This window comes from Pseudophryne corroboree, chromosome 11 (genome assembly GCF_028390025.1).
Source record: "Pseudophryne corroboree isolate aPseCor3 chromosome 11, aPseCor3.hap2, whole genome shotgun sequence".
Lineage (NCBI taxonomy): Eukaryota > Metazoa > Chordata > Amphibia > Anura > Myobatrachidae > Pseudophryne > Pseudophryne corroboree.
Genome location: NC_086454.1, coordinates 35,125,042 through 35,140,794, shown reverse-complemented (window position 1 = coordinate 35,140,794; position 15,753 = coordinate 35,125,042). Strand labels below are relative to the sequence as shown.

General features: G+C 46.7%; 1 protein-coding gene and 1 long non-coding RNA gene across 16 annotated transcripts in view; one reads left to right on the top strand and one right to left on the bottom strand.

Moving 5' to 3' along the window:
* SOX6 (SRY-box transcription factor 6) overlaps positions 1-15,753 on the bottom strand; it is a 560,806-nt gene that overhangs the window by 73,225 nt on the left and 471,828 nt on the right. The window lies entirely within an intron of this gene.
* LOC134970404 (uncharacterized) overlaps positions 1-15,753 on the top strand; it is a 458,298-nt gene that overhangs the window by 327,326 nt on the left and 115,219 nt on the right. The window lies entirely within an intron of this gene.

Sequence of the window (15,753 nt, the reverse complement as noted above, 5' to 3'; positions counted from 1 at the left end):
AATCTCCCCACCTGTCACCTAAATATCTTCTACGTTCATTATCGTAGTATCCTCCAGCTCAATATCCTCTATCTCCATCACACCCAATATCTTCCATCACCCACATCCAGCACCCTCTACCATAACCACCCCAAACTCTCCCTCCATCACCCTAAAAGCCTCCACTTCCATCACTCCAAAATGTTGCTCTTTCTGTACCTTCCACCTCAGCCACCCCAACGCCCCCAGTAAAACAACCCTGTGCCCCCTTTATCACCCTAATATCCTCCACCATCTCGATGCCCACCTCCTCCAACACCAAAACACCCTCCACCTGTCAATCCAATATCATCACCATAACGCTAATACCATAATTTGACAGCTGCAGAGTACTTTGCCGTCTTGTGTCCAATGTACTTACATTAGACTGTTAGTTACATTTTTCAGGGAAAGTAATATATAACACAACAATAATAAGATTTTACTTACCGATAAATCTATTTCTCATAGTCCGTAGTGGATGCTGGGGACTCCGTCAGGACCATGGGGATTAGCGGCTCCGCAGGAGACAGGGCACAAAAAGTAAGCTTTTAGGATCACATGGTGTGTACTGGCTCCTCCCCCTATGACCCTCCTCCAAGCCTCAGTTAGGTACTGTGCCCGGACGAGCGTACACAATAAGGAAGGATCTTGAATCCCGGGTAAGACTCATACCAGCCACACCAATCACACCGTACAACCTGTGATTTGAACCCAGTTAACAGTATGATAACAACGAAGGAGCCTCTGAAAAGATGGCCCACAACAATAATAACCCGATTTTTGTAACAATAATTATGTACAAGTAATGCAGACAATCCGCACTTGGGATGGGCGCCCAGCATCCACTACGGACTATGAGAAATAGATTTATCGGTAAGTAAAATCTTATTTTCTCTAACGTCCTAGTGGATGCTGGGGACTCCGTCAGGACCATGGGGATTATACCAAAGCTCCCAAACGGGCGGGAGAGTGCGGATGACTCTGCAGCACCGAATGAGAGAACTCCAGGTCCTCCTCAGCCAGGGTATCAAATTTGTAGAATTTTACAAACGTGTTCCCGCCTGACCACGTAGCTGCTCGGCAAAGTTGTAAAGCCGAGACCCCTCGGGCAGCCGCCCAAGATGAGCCCACCTTCCTTGTGGAATGGGCATTTACAGATTTTGGCTGTGGCAGGCCTGCCACAGAATGTGCAAGTTGAATTGTACTACAAATCCAACGAGCAATAGTCTGCTTAGAAGCAGGAGCACCCAGCTTTTTGGGTGCATACAATATAAACAGCAAGTCAGACTTTCTGACTCCAGCCGTCCTGGAATTATATATATATATATATATATATATTTTCAGGGCCCTGACAACGTCTAGCAACTTGGAGTCCTCCAAGTCCCTAGTAGCCGCAGGCACCACAATAGGTTGTTTCAGGTGAAACGCTGACACCACCTTAGGAAGAAACTGGGGACGAGTCCCAGTTCTGCCCCGTCCGAATGGAAAATCAAATATGGGCTTTTGTAAGACAAAGCCGCCAATTCTGACAATCGCCTGGCCGAGGCCAGGGCCAACAGCATGGTCACTTTCCATGTGAGATATTTCAAATCCACAGATTTGAGCGGTTCAAACCAATATGATTTGAGGAATCCCAACACTACTTTGAGATCCCACGCTGCCACTGGAGGCACAAAAGGGGCTGTATATGCAATACTCCCTTGACAAATGTCTGGACTTCAGGAACTGAAGCCAATTCTTTCTGGAAGAAAATCTACAGGGCCGAAACTTGAACCTTAATGGACCCCAATTTGAGGCTCATAGACACTCTGTTTTCAGGAAGTGCAGAAATCGACCTAGTTGAAATTTCTTCGTGGGGCCTTCCTGGCCTCACCCACGCAACATATTTTCACCACATGTGGTGATAACGTTGTGCGGTCACCTCCTTCCTGGCTTTGACCAGGGTAGGTATGACCTCTTCCGGAATGCCTTTTCCCTTAGAATCCGGCGTTCAACCGCCATGCCGTCAAACGCAGCCGCGGTAAGTCTTGGAACAGACATGGTACTTGCTGAAGCAAGTCCCTTCTTAGCTCCTGAGGCCATTAGTCCTCTATGAGCATCTCTTGAAGTTCCGGGTACCAAGTCCCTCTTGGCCAATCCGGAGCCACGAGTATAGTTCTTACTCCTCTACGTCTTATAATTCTCAATACCTTGGTTATGAGAAGCAGAGGAGGGAACACATACACCGACTGTTACACCCACGGTGTTACCAGGACATCCACAGCTATCGCCTGAAGGTCTCGTGACCTGGCGCAATACCTGTCCCGTTTTTTGTTCGGGCGGGACGCCATCATGTCCACCTTTGGTCTTTCCCAACGGTTCACAATCATGCGGAAAACTTCCCTATGAAGTTCCCACTCTCCCGGGTGGAGGTCGTGCCTGCTGAGGAAGTCTGCTTCCCAGTCGTCCACTCCCGGAATGAACACTGCTGACAGTGCTATCACATGATTTTCCGCCTAGCGAAAAATCCTTGCAGTTTTGCCACTGCCCTCCTGCTTCTTGTGCCGCCCTTTCTGTTTACGTGGGCGACTGCCGTGATGTTATCCCACTGGATCAATACCGGCTGACCTTGAAGCAGAGGTCTTGCTAAGTTTAGAGCATTATAAATTTGCTCTTAGCTCCAGTATATTTATGTGGAGAGAATTCTCCAGACTTGATCACACTCCCTGGAAATTTTTTCCCTGTGTGACTGCTCCCCAGCCTCTCAGGCTGGCCTCCGTGGTCACCAGCATCCAATCCTGAATGCCGAATCTACGGCCCTCTAGAAGATGAGCACTCTGTAATCACCACAGGAGAGACACCCTTGTCCTTGGATATAGGGTTATCCGCTGATGCATCTGAAGATGCGATCCGGACCATTTGTCCAGCAGATCCCACTGAAGAGTTCTTGCGTGAAATCTGCCGAATGGAATCGCTTCGTAATAAGCCACCATTTTTACCAGGACTCTTGTGCAATGATGCACTGACACTTTTCCTGGTTTTAGGAGGATCCCGATTAGCTCGGATAACTCCCTGGCTTTCTCCTCTGGGAGAAACACCTTTTTCTGGACTGTGTCCAGAATCATCCCTAGGACCAGCAGACGTGTCGTCGGAACAACTGCGGTTTTGGAATATTTAGAATCCACCCGTGTTGTCGTAGAACTACTTGAGATAGTGCTACTCCGACCTCTAACTGTTCTCTGGACCTTGTTCTTATCAGGAGGTCGTCCATTTTCTTTGAAGACGAATCCTCATTTCGGTCATTACCTTGGTAAGGACCCGGGGTGCCTTGGACAATCCAACGGCATCGTCTGAAACTGATAGTGACAGTTCTGTACCACGAACCTGAGATACCCTTGGTGAGAAAGGCAAATTTTTGGGACATGGAGGTAAGCATCCCTGATGTCCCGGGACACCATATAGTCCCCTTCTTCCCGGTTCGCTATCACTGCTCTGAGTGACTCCATCTGGATTTGAACCTTTGTAAGTGTTCAAATATTTCAGATTTAGAATAGGTCTCACCTAGCCTTCTGGCTTCAGTACCACAATATAGTGTGGAATAATACCCCTTTCCCTGTTGTAGGAGGGGTAATTTTATTATCACCTGCTGGGAATACAGATTGTGAATTGTTTTCAATACTGCCTCCCTGTCGGAGGGAGACATTGGTACAGCAGACTACAGGAACCTGCGAGGGGGAAACGTCTCGACATTCCAATCTGTACCCCTTGGATACTACTTGTAGGATCCAGGGGTCCTGTACGGTCCTAGCGTCATGCTGAGAACTTGGTAGAAGCGGTGGAGGGCTTCTGTTCCTGGGAATGGGCTGCCTGTTGCAGTCTTCTTCCCTTTCCTCTATCCCTGGGCAGATATGACTCTTATAGGGACGAAAGGACTGAGGCTGAAAAGACGGTGTCTTTTTCTGCAGAGATGTGACTTAGGGTAAAAAACGGTGGATTTTCCAGCAGTTGCCGTGGCCACCAGGTCCCATGGACCGACCCCAAATAACTCCTCCCCTTTATACGGCAATACATCTTTGTGCCGTTTGGAATCTGCATCACCTGACCACTGTCGTGTCCATAAACATCTTCTTGCAGATATGGACATCGCATTTACTCTTGATGCCAGAGTGCAAATATCCCTCTGCGCATCTCGCATATATAGAAATGCATCCTTTAAATGCTCTATAGTCAATAAAATACTGTCCCTGTCAAGGGTATCAATATTTTTAGTCAGGGAATCCGACCAAGCCACCTCAGCTCTGCACATCCAGGCTGAGGCGATCGCTGGTCGCAGTATAACACCAGCATGTGTGTGTATACTTTTTAGGATATTTTCCAGCCTCCTATCAGCTGGCTCCTTAAGTACGGCCCTATCTGTAGATGGTACCGCCACTTGTTCTGATAAGCATGTGAGCGCCTTATCCACCCTAAGGGGTGTTTCCCAACGCGCCCTAACTTCTGGCGGGAAAGGGTATACCGCCAATAATTTTCTATCGGGGGAAACCCACGCATCATCACACACTTCATTTAATTTATCTGATTCAGGAAAAACTACAGGTAGTTTTTTCACATCCCACATAATACCCTTTTTTGTGGTACTTGTAGTATCAGAAATATGTAACACCTCCTTCATTGCCCTTAACGTGTGGCCCTAAAGGAAAATACGTTTGTTTTTTCACCGTCGACACTGAAATCAGTGTCCGTGTCTGTGTCGACCGACTGAGGTAAATGGGCGTTTTACAGCCCCTGACGGTGTTTGAGACGCCTGGACAGGTACTAATTTGATCGCCGGCCGTCTCATGTCGTCAACCGGCTTGCAGCGTGTTGACATTATCACGTAATTCCATAAATAAGCCAGCCATTCCGGTGTCGACTCCCTAGAGAGTGACATCACCATTACAGGCAATTTGCTCCGCCTCCTCACCAACATTTTCCTCATACATGTCGACACACACGTACCGACATACAGCACACACATAGGGAATGCTCTGATAGAGGACAGGACCCACTAGCCCTTTGGGGAGACAGAGGGAGAGTTTGCCAGCACACACCAAAACGCTATAATTATCCAGGGACAACCTTTATATAAGTGTTCCTCCCTTATAGCATTTAATATATATTCATATCGCCAAATCAGTGCCCCCCCTCTCTGTTTTTAACCCTGTTTCTGTAGTGCAGTGCAGGGGAGAGCATGGGAGCCTTCCCACCAGCATTTCTGTGAGGGAAAATGGCGCTGTGTGCTGAGGAGAATAGGCCCCGCCCCCTTTTCGGCGGGCTTCTTCTCCGGAGTTTGTGATGTCTGGCAGGGGTTAAATACATCCATATAGCCTCAAGGGCTATATGTGATGTATTTTTCGCCATACAGGTATTATACATTGCTGCCCAGGGCGCCCCCCCCCGCGCCCTGCACCCTCCGTGACCGCTGTGTGAAGTGTGCTGACAACAATGGCGCACAGCTGCAGTGCTGTGCGCTACCTGATGAAGACTGAAAGTCTTCTGCCGCCTGGTTCCGGACCTCTTCAATTTTCAGCATTTGCAAGGGGGTCGGCGGCGCGGCTCCGGGACGAACCCCAGGGCGAGACCTGTGTTCCGACTCCCTCTGGAGCTAATGGTGTCCAGTAGCCTAAGAAGCCAATCCATCCTGCACGCAGGTGAGTTCACTTCTCTCCCCTAAGTCCCTCGTAGCAGTGAGCCTGTTGCCAGCAGGACTCACTGAAAATAAAGAACCTAAAAACTTTTTCTAAGCAGCTCTTTAGGAGAGCCACCTAGATTGCACCCTGCTCGGACGGGCACAAAAACCTAACTGAGGCTTGGAGGAGGGTCATAGGGGGAGGAGCCAGTACACACCATGTGATCCTAAAAGCTTACTTTTTGTGCCCTGTCTCCTGCGGAGCCGCTAATCCCCATGGTCCTGACGGAGTCCCCAGCATCCACTAGGACGTTAGAGAAAATAATAATAATAATAATAACAACAACAACATACACACGCACTACATGATGGCTAGGTAGAGCTCTACATGAATAGTACAAATTGTATATTTAAGATCTGATGTAATTGGATCCATGGGGTGGAGAGAGTCAGCCGGTGACACCATGCAAGACCATGTTTTACATCCATAGATCACTAACTACTTTCATATTAATGCCTGCAGAACAATGCTCTTTGTGTGATTTGCTGTATAGCATATGATGCCATTATGCTTTCTATACTCTTATTTGCTTCTGGATACAATCGTAGGGTACAGCACAGACACTAGAAATGGTTGTACTGTACATAACAGTGTAGACAATGGACACGATGGTAGGGTACAGCGCAGTAACAGTGTAGACAATGGAAAAGATGGCAGAGTACAGCGCAGTAACAGTGTAGACAATGGAAAAGATGGTAGAGTACAGCGCAGTAACAGTGTAGACAATGGAAAAGATGGCAGAGTACAGCGCAGTAACAGTGTAGACAATGGAAACGATGGTAGGGTACAGCGCAGTAACAGTGTAGACAATGGAAACGATGGTAAGGTACAGCGCAGTAACAGTGTAGACAATGGAAAAGATGGTAGAGTACAGCGCAGTAACAATGTAGACAATGGAAAAGATGGCAGAGTACAGCGCAGTAACAGTGTAGACAATGGAAAAGATGGTAGGGTACAGCGCAGTAACAGTGTAGACAATGGAAAAGATGGCAGAGTACAGCGCAGTAACAGTGTAGACAATGGAAAAGATGGCAGAGTACAGCGCAGTAACAGTGTAGACAATGGAAAAGATGGCAGGGTACAGCGCAGTAACAGTGTAGACAATGGAAACGATGGTAAGGTACAGCGCAGTAACAGTGTAGACAATGGAAAAGATGGTAGAGTACAGCGCAGTAACAGTGTAGACAATGGAAAAGATGGCAGAGTACAGCGCAGTAACAGTGTAGACAATGGAAAAGATGGCAGAGTACAGCGCAGTAACAATGTAGACAATGGAAAAGATGGTAGGGTACAGCGCAGTAACAGTGTAGACAATGGAAAAGATGGCAGGGTACAGCGCAGTAACAGTGTAGACAATGGAAAAGATGGTAGGGTACAGCGCAGTAACAGTGTAGACAATGGAAAAGATGGTAGGGTACAGCGCAGTAACAATGTAGACAATGGAAAAGATGGCAGAGTACAGCGCAGTAACAATGTAGACAATGGAAAAGATGGTAAGGTACAGCGCAGTAACAATGTAGACAATGGAAAAGATGGCAGAGTACAGCGCAGTAACAATGTAGACAATGGAAAAGATGGCAGAGTACAGCGCAGTAACAGTGTAGACAATGGAAAAGATGGCAGAGTACAGCGCAGTAACAATGTAGACAATGGAAAAGATGGTAGGGTACAGCGCAGTAACAGTGTAGACAATGGAAAAGATGGTAGGGTACAGCGCAGTAACAGTGTAGACAATGGAAAAGATGGCAGAGTACAGCGCAGTAACAGTGTAGACAATGGAAACGATGGCAGGGTACAGCGCAGTAACAGTGTAGACAATGGAAAAGATGGCAGAGTACAGCGCAGTAACAGTGTAGACAATGGAAAAGATGGCAGGGTACAGCGCAGTAACAGTGTAGACAATGGAAACGATGGTAAGGTACAGCGCAGTAACAGTGTAGACAATGGAAAAGATGGTAGAGTACAGCGCAGTAACAGTGTAGACAATGGAAAAGATGGCAGAGTACAGCGCAGTAACAGTGTAGACAATGGAAACGATGGTAGGGTACAGTGCAGTAACAGTGTAGACAATGGAAACGATGGTAAGGTACAGCGCAGTAACAGTGTAGACAATGGAAAAGATGGCAGAGTACAGCGCAGTAACAGTGTAGACAATGGAAAAGATGGCAGGGTACAGCGCAGTAACAGTGTAGACAATGGAAACGATGGTAAGGTACAGCGCAGTAACAGTGTAGACAATGGAAACGATGGTAAGGTACAGCGCAGTAACAGTGTAGACAATGGAAAAGATGGCAGAGTACAGCGCAGTAACAGTGTAGACAATGGAAAAGATGGTAGAGTACAGCGCAGTAACAGTGTAGACAGTGGAAAAGATGGCAGGGTACAGCGCAGTAACAGTGTAGACAATGGAAAAGATGGCAGGGTACAGCGCAGTAACAGTGTAGACAATGGAAAAGATGGTAGAGTACAGCGCAGTAACAGTGTAGGCAGTGGAAAAGATGGCAGGGTACAGCGCAGTAACAGTGTAGACAATGGAAAAGATGGCAGGGTACAGCGCAGTAACAGTGTAGACAATGGAAACGATGGTAGGGTACAGCGCAGTAACAATGTAGACAATGGAAAAGATGGCAGGGTACAGCGCAGTAACAGTGTAGACAATGGAAAAGATGGTAGAGTACAGCGCAGTAACAGTGTAGACAATGGACACGATGGTAGGGTACAGCGCAGTAACAGTGTAGACAATGGAAAAGATGGCAGAGTACAGCGCAGTAACAGTGTAGACAATGGAAAAGATGGTAGGGTACAGCGCAGTAACAGTGTAGACAATGGAAAAGATGGCAGAGTACAGCGCAGTAACAGTGTAGACAATGGAAAAGATGGTAGAGTACAGCGCAGTAACAGTGTAGACAATGGAAAAGATGGCAGGGTACAGCGCAGTAACAGTGTAGACAATGGAAAAGATGGTAGGGTACAGCGCAGTAACAGTGTAGACAATGGAAACGATGGTAGGGTACAGCGCAGTAACAGTGTAGACAATGGAAAAGATGGTAGAGTACAGCGCAGTAACAGTGTAGACAATGGAAAAGATGGCAGAGTACAGCGCAGTAACAGTGTAGACAATGGAAAAGATGGTAGAGTACAGCGCAGTAACAGTGTAGACAATGGAAACGATGGTAGGGTACAGCGCAGTAACAGTGTAGACAATGGAAAAGATGGCAGGGTACAGCGCAGTAACAATGTAGACAATGGAAAAGATGGTAGAGTACAGCGCAGTAACAGTGTAGACAATGGAAAAGATGGCAGGGTACAGCGCAGTAACAGTGTAGACAATGGAAACGATGGTAAGGTACAGCGCAGTAACAGTGTAGACAATGGAAAAGATGGCAGAGTACAGCGCAGTAACAGTGTAGACAATGGAAAAGATGGCAGGGTACAGCGCAGTAACAGTGTAGACAATGGAAAAGATGGCAGGGTACAGCGCAGTAACAGTGTAGACAATGGAAACGATGGTAAGGTACAGCGCAGTAACAGTGTAGACAATGGAAAAGATGGCAGAGTACAGCGCAGTAACAGTGTAGACAATGGAAAAGATGGCAGAGTACAGCGCAGTAACAGTGTAGACAATGGACACGATGGTAGGGTACAGCGCAGTAACAGTGTAGACAATGGAAAAGATGGCAGAGTACAGCGCAGTAACAGTGTAGACAATGGAAAAGATGGCAGAGTACAGCGCAGTAACAGTGTAGACAATGGAAAAGATGGCAGAGTACAGCGCAGTAACAGTGTAGACAATGGAAAAGATGGTAGAGTACAGCGCAGTAACAGTGTAGACAATGGAAAAGATGGCAGGGTACAGCGCAGTAACAGTGTAGACAATGGAAAAGATGGCAGGGTACAGCGCAGTAACAGTGTAGACAATGGAAAAGATGGCAGAGTACAGCGCAGTAACAGTGTAGACAATGGAAAAGATGGTAGAGTACAGCGCAGTAACAGTGTAGACAATGGAAAAGATGGCAGGGTACAGCGCAGTAACAGTGTAGACAATGGAAAAGATGGCAGGGTACAGCGCAGTAACAGTGTAGACAATGGAAAAGATGGTAGAGTACAGCGCAGTAACAGTGTAGACAATGGTAGGGTACAGCGCAGTAACAGTGTAGACAATGGAAAAGATGGCAGGGTACAGCGCAGTAACAGTGTAGACAATGGAAAAGATGGCAGAGTACAGCGCAGTAACAGTGTAGACAATGGAAAAGATGGCAGAGTACAGCGCAGTAACAGTGTAGACAATGGAAAAGATGGTAGGGTACAGCGCAGTAACAGTGTAGACAATGGAAAAGATGGCAGAGTACAGCGCAGTAACAGTGTAGACAATGGAAAAGATGGTAGGGTACAGCGCAGTAACAGTGTAGACAATGGAAAAGATGGTAGAGTACAGCGCAGTAACAGTGTAGACAATGGAAAAGATGGCAGGGTACAGCGCAGTAACAGTGTAGACAATGGAAAAGATGGCAGGGTACAGCGCAGTAACAGTGTAGACAATGGACACGATGGCAGGGTACAGCGCAGTAACAGTGTAGACAATGGACACGATGGCAGGGTACAGCGCAGTAACAGTGTAGACAATGGACACGATGGCAGGGTACAGCGCAGTAACAGTGTAGACAATGGACACGATGGCAGGGTACAGCGCAGTAACAGTGTAGACAATGGAAAAGATGGCAGAGTACAGCGCAGTAACAGTGTAGACAATGGAAAAGATGGTAGAGTACAGCGCAGTAACAGTGTAGACAATGGAAAAGATGGCAGAGTACAGCGCAGTAACAGTGTAGACAATGGAAAAGATGGCAGGGTACAGCGCAGTAACAGTGTAGACAATGGAAAAGATGGTAGAGTACAGCGCAGTAACAGTGTAGACAGTGGAAAAGATGGTAGAGTACAGCGCAGTAACAGTGTAGACAATGGAAAAGATGGCAGAGTACAGCGCAGTAACAGTGTAGACAATGGAAAAGATGGCAGAGTACAGCGCAGTAACAGTGTAGACAATGGAAAAGATGGCAGGGTACAGCGCAGTAACAGTGTAGACAATGGAAAAGATGGTAGAGTACAGCGCAGTAACAGTGTAGACAATGGAAAAGATGGTAGAGTACAGCGCAGTAACAGTGTAGACAGTGGAAAAGATGGTAGAGTACAGCGCAGTAACAGTGTAGACAATGGAAAAGATGGTAGAGTACAGCGCAGTAACAGTGTAGACAATGGAAAAGATGGCAGAGTACAGCGCAGTAACAGTGTAGACAATGGAAAAGATGGCAGGGTACAGCGCAGTAACAGTGTAGACAATGGAAAAGATGGTAGAGTACAGCGCAGTAACAGTGTAGACAATGGAAAAGATGGTAGAGTACAGCGCAGTAACAGTGTAGACAGTGGAAAAGATGGTAGAGTACAGCGCAGTAACAGTGTAGACAATGGAAACGATGGCAGGGTACAGCGCAGTAACAGTGTAGACAATGGAAACGATGGCAGGGTACAGCGCAGTAACAGTGTAGACAATGGAAACGATGGCAGGGTACAGCGCAGTAACAGTGTAGACAATGGAAAAGATGGCAGAGTACAGCGCAGTAACAGTGTAGACAATGGACACGATGGTAGGGTACAGCGCAGTAACAGTGTAGACAATGGAAAAGATGGCAGAGTACAGCGCAGTAACAGTGTAGACAATGGAAAAGATGGCAGGGTACAGCGCAGTAACAGTGTAGACAATGGAAAAGATGGTAGAGTACAGCGCAGTAACAGTGTAGACAGTGGAAAAGATGGTAGAGTACAGCGCAGTAACAGTGTAGACAATGGAAACGATGGTAGAGTACAGCGCAGTAACAGTGTAGACAATGGAAAAGATGGTAGAGTACAGCGCAGTAACAGTGTAGACAGTGGAAAAGATGGTAGAGTACAGCGCAGTAACAGTGTAGACAATGGAAAAGATGGTAGAGTACAGCGCAGTAACAGTGTAGACAGTGGAAAAGATGGTAGAGTACAGCGCAGTAACAGTGTAGACAATGGAAACGATGGTAGAGTACAGCGCAGTAACAGTGTAGACAATGGAAAAGATGGTAGAGTACAGCGCAGTAACAGTGTAGACAGTGGAAAAGATGGTAGAGTACAGCGCAGTAACAGTGTAGACAATGGAAAAGATGGCAGGGTACAGCGCAGTAACAGTGTAGACAATGGAAACGATGGTAGGGTACAGCGCAGTAACAGTGTAGACAATGGAAAAGATGGCAGAGTACAGCGCAGTAACAGTGTAGACAATGGAAACGATGGTAGGGTACAGCGCAGTAACAGTGTAGACAATGGAAAAGATGGCAGAGTACAGCGCAGTAACAGTGTAGACAATGGAAAAGATGGTAGAGTACAGCGCAGTAACAGTGTAGACAATGGAAAAGATGGTAGAGTACAGCGCAGTAACAGTGTAGACAATGGAAAAGATGGCAGAGTACAGCGCAGTAACAGTGTAGACAATGGAAAAGATGGTAGAGTACAGCGCAGTAACAGTGTAGACAATGGAAAAGATGGTAGGGTACAGCGCAGTAACAGTGTAGACAATGGAAAAGATGGCAGGGTACAGCGCAGTAACAGTGTAGACAATGGAAACGATGGCAGGGTACAGCGCAGTAACAGTGTAGACAATGGAAAAGATGGCAGGGTACAGCGCAGTAACAGTGTAGACAATGGAAAAGATGGCAGGGTACAGCGCAGTAACAGTGTAGACAATGGAAAAGATGGCAGGGTACAGCGCAGTAACAGTGTAGACAATGGAAAAGATGGTAGGGTACAGCGCAGTAACGGTGTAGACAATGGAAAAGATGGTAGGGTACAGCGCAGTAACGGTGTAGACAATGGAAAAGATGGTAAGGTACAGCGCAGTAACAGTGTAGACAATGGAAAAGATGGTAGGGTACAGCGCAGTAACGGTGTAGACAATGGAAAAGATGGTAGGGTACAGCGCAGTAACAGTGTAGACAATGGAAAAGATGGCAGAGTACAGCGCAGTAACAGTGTAGACAATGGAAAAGATGGTAGAGTACAGCGCAGTAACAGTGTAGACAATGGAAAAGATGGCAGAGTACAGCGCAGTAACAGTGTAGACAATGGAAAAGATGGTAGGGTACAGCGCAGTAACGGTGTAGACAATGGAAAAGATGGTAAGGTACAGCGCAGTAACAGTGTAGACAATGGAAAAGATGGTAGGGTACAGCGCAGTAACAGTGTAGACAATGGAAAAGATGGTAGAGTACAGCGCAGTAACAGTGTAGACAATGGAAAAGATGGTAGAGTACAGCGCAGTAACAGTGTAGACAATGGAAAAGATGGCAGGGTACAGCGCAGTAACAGTGTAGACAATGGACACGATGGCAGGGTACAGCGCAGTAACAGTGTAGACAATGGACACGATGGCAGGGTACAGCGCAGTAACAGTGTAGACAATGGACACGATGGCAGGGTACAGCGCAGTAACAGTGTAGACAATGGACACGATGGCAGGGTACAGCGCAGTAACAGTGTAGACAATGGAAAAGATGGTAGGGTACAGCGCAGTAACAGTGTAGACAATGGAAAAGATGGCAGAGTACAGCGCAGTAACAGTGTAGACAATGGAAAAGATGGCAGAGTACAGCGCAGTAACAGTGTAGACAATGGAAAAGATGGCAGGGTACAGCGCAGTAACAGTGTAGACAATGGAAAAGATGGTAGAGTACAGCGCAGTAACAGTGTAGACAATGGAAAAGATGGTAGAGTACAGCGCAGTAACAGTGTAGACAGTGGAAAAGATGGTAGAGTACAGCGCAGTAACAGTGTAGACAATGGAAACGATGGCAGGGTACAGCGCAGTAACAGTGTAGACAATGGAAACGATGGCAGGGTACAGCGCAGTAACAGTGTAGACAATGGAAACGATGGCAGGGTACAGCGCAGTAACAGTGTAGACAATGGAAAAGATGGCAGAGTACAGCGCAGTAACAGTGTAGACAATGGACACGATGGTAGGGTACAGCGCAGTAACAGTGTAGACAATGGAAAAGATGGCAGAGTACAGCGCAGTAACAGTGTAGACAATGGAAAAGATGGCAGGGTACAGCGCAGTAACAGTGTAGACAATGGAAAAGATGGTAGAGTACAGCGCAGTAACAGTGTAGACAGTGGAAAAGATGGTAGAGTACAGCGCAGTAACAGTGTAGCCAATGGAAACGATGGTAGAGTACAGCGCAGTAACAGTGTAGACAATAGAAAAGATGGTAGAGTACAGCGCAGTAACAGTGTAGACAGTGGAAAAGATGGTAGAGTACAGCGCAGTAACAGTGTAGACAATGGAAAAGATGGCAGGGTACAGCGCAGTAACAGTGTAGACAATGGAAACGATGGTAGGGTACAGCGCAGTAACAGTGTAGACAATGGAAAAGATGGCAGAGTACAGCGCAGTAACAGTGTAGACAATGGAAACGATGGTAGGGTACAGCGCAGTAACAGTGTAGACAATGGAAAAGATGGCAGAGTACAGCGCAGTAACAGTGTAGACAATGGAAACGATGGTAGGGTACAGCGCAGTAACAGTGTAGACAATGGAAAAGATGGCAGGGTACAGCGCAGTAACAGTGTAGACAATGGAAACGATGGCAGGGTACAGCGCAGTAACAGTGTAGACAATGGAAAAGATGGCAGGGTACAGCGCAGTAACAGTGTAGACAATGGAAAAGATGGCAGGGTACAGCGCAGTAACAGTGTAGACAATGGAAAAGATGGCAGGGTACAGCGCAGTAACAGTGTAGACAATGGAAAAGATGGTAGGGTACAGCGCAGTAACGGTGTAGACAATGGAAAAGATGGTAGGGTACAGCGCAGTAACAGTGTAGACAATGGAAAAGATGGCAGAGTACAGCGCAGTAACAGTGTAGACAATGGAAAAGATGGTAGAGTACAGCGCAGTAACAGTGTAGACAATGGAAAAGATGGCAGAGTACAGCGCAGTAACAGTGTAGACAATGGAAACGATGGTAGAGTACAGCGCAGTAACGGTGTAGACAATGGAAAAGATGGTAAGGTACAGCGCAGTAACAGTGTAGACAATGGAAAAGATGGTAGGGTACAGCGCAGTAACGGTGTAGACAATGGAAACGATGGTAGGGTACAGCGCAGTAACAGTGTAGACAATGGAAAAGATGGTAGGGTACAGCGCAGTAACAGTGTAGACAATGGAAAAGATGGTAGGGTACAGCGCAGTAACAGTGTAGACAATGGAAAAGATGGCAGAGTACAGCGCAGTAACAGTGTAGACAATGGAAAAGATGGTAGAGTACAGCGCAGTAACAGTGTAGACAATGGAAAAGATGGTAGAGTACAGCGCAGTAACAGTGTAGACAATGGAAAAGATGGTAAGGTACAGCGCAGTAACAATGTAGACAATGGAAAAGATGGCAGAGTACAGCGCAGTAACAGTGTAGACAATGGAAAAGATGGTAGAGTACAGCGCAGTAACAGTGTAGACAATGGAAAAGATGGCAGAGTACAGCGCAGTAACAGTGTAGACAATGGAAAAGATGGTAAGGTACAGCGCAGTAACAGTGTAGACAATGGAAAAGATGGTAGAGTACAGCGCAGTAACAGTGTAGACAATGGAAAAGATGGTAGGGTACAGCGCAGTAACGGTGTAGACAATGGAAAAGATGGTAAGGTACAGCGCAGTAACAGTGTAGACAATGGAAAAGATGGTAGAGTACAGCGCAGTAACAGTGTAGACAATGGAAAAGATGGTAGGGTACAGCGCAGTAACAATGTAGACAATGGAAAAGATGGTAGGGTACAGCGCAGTAACAGTGTAGACAATGGAAAAGATGGTAGAGTACAGCGCAGTAACAGTGTAGACAATGGAAAAGATGGTAGGGTACAGCGCAGTAACAGTGTAGACAATGGAAAAGATGGTAGAGTACAGCGCAGTAACAGTGTAGACAATGGAAAAGATGGTAGAGTACAGCGC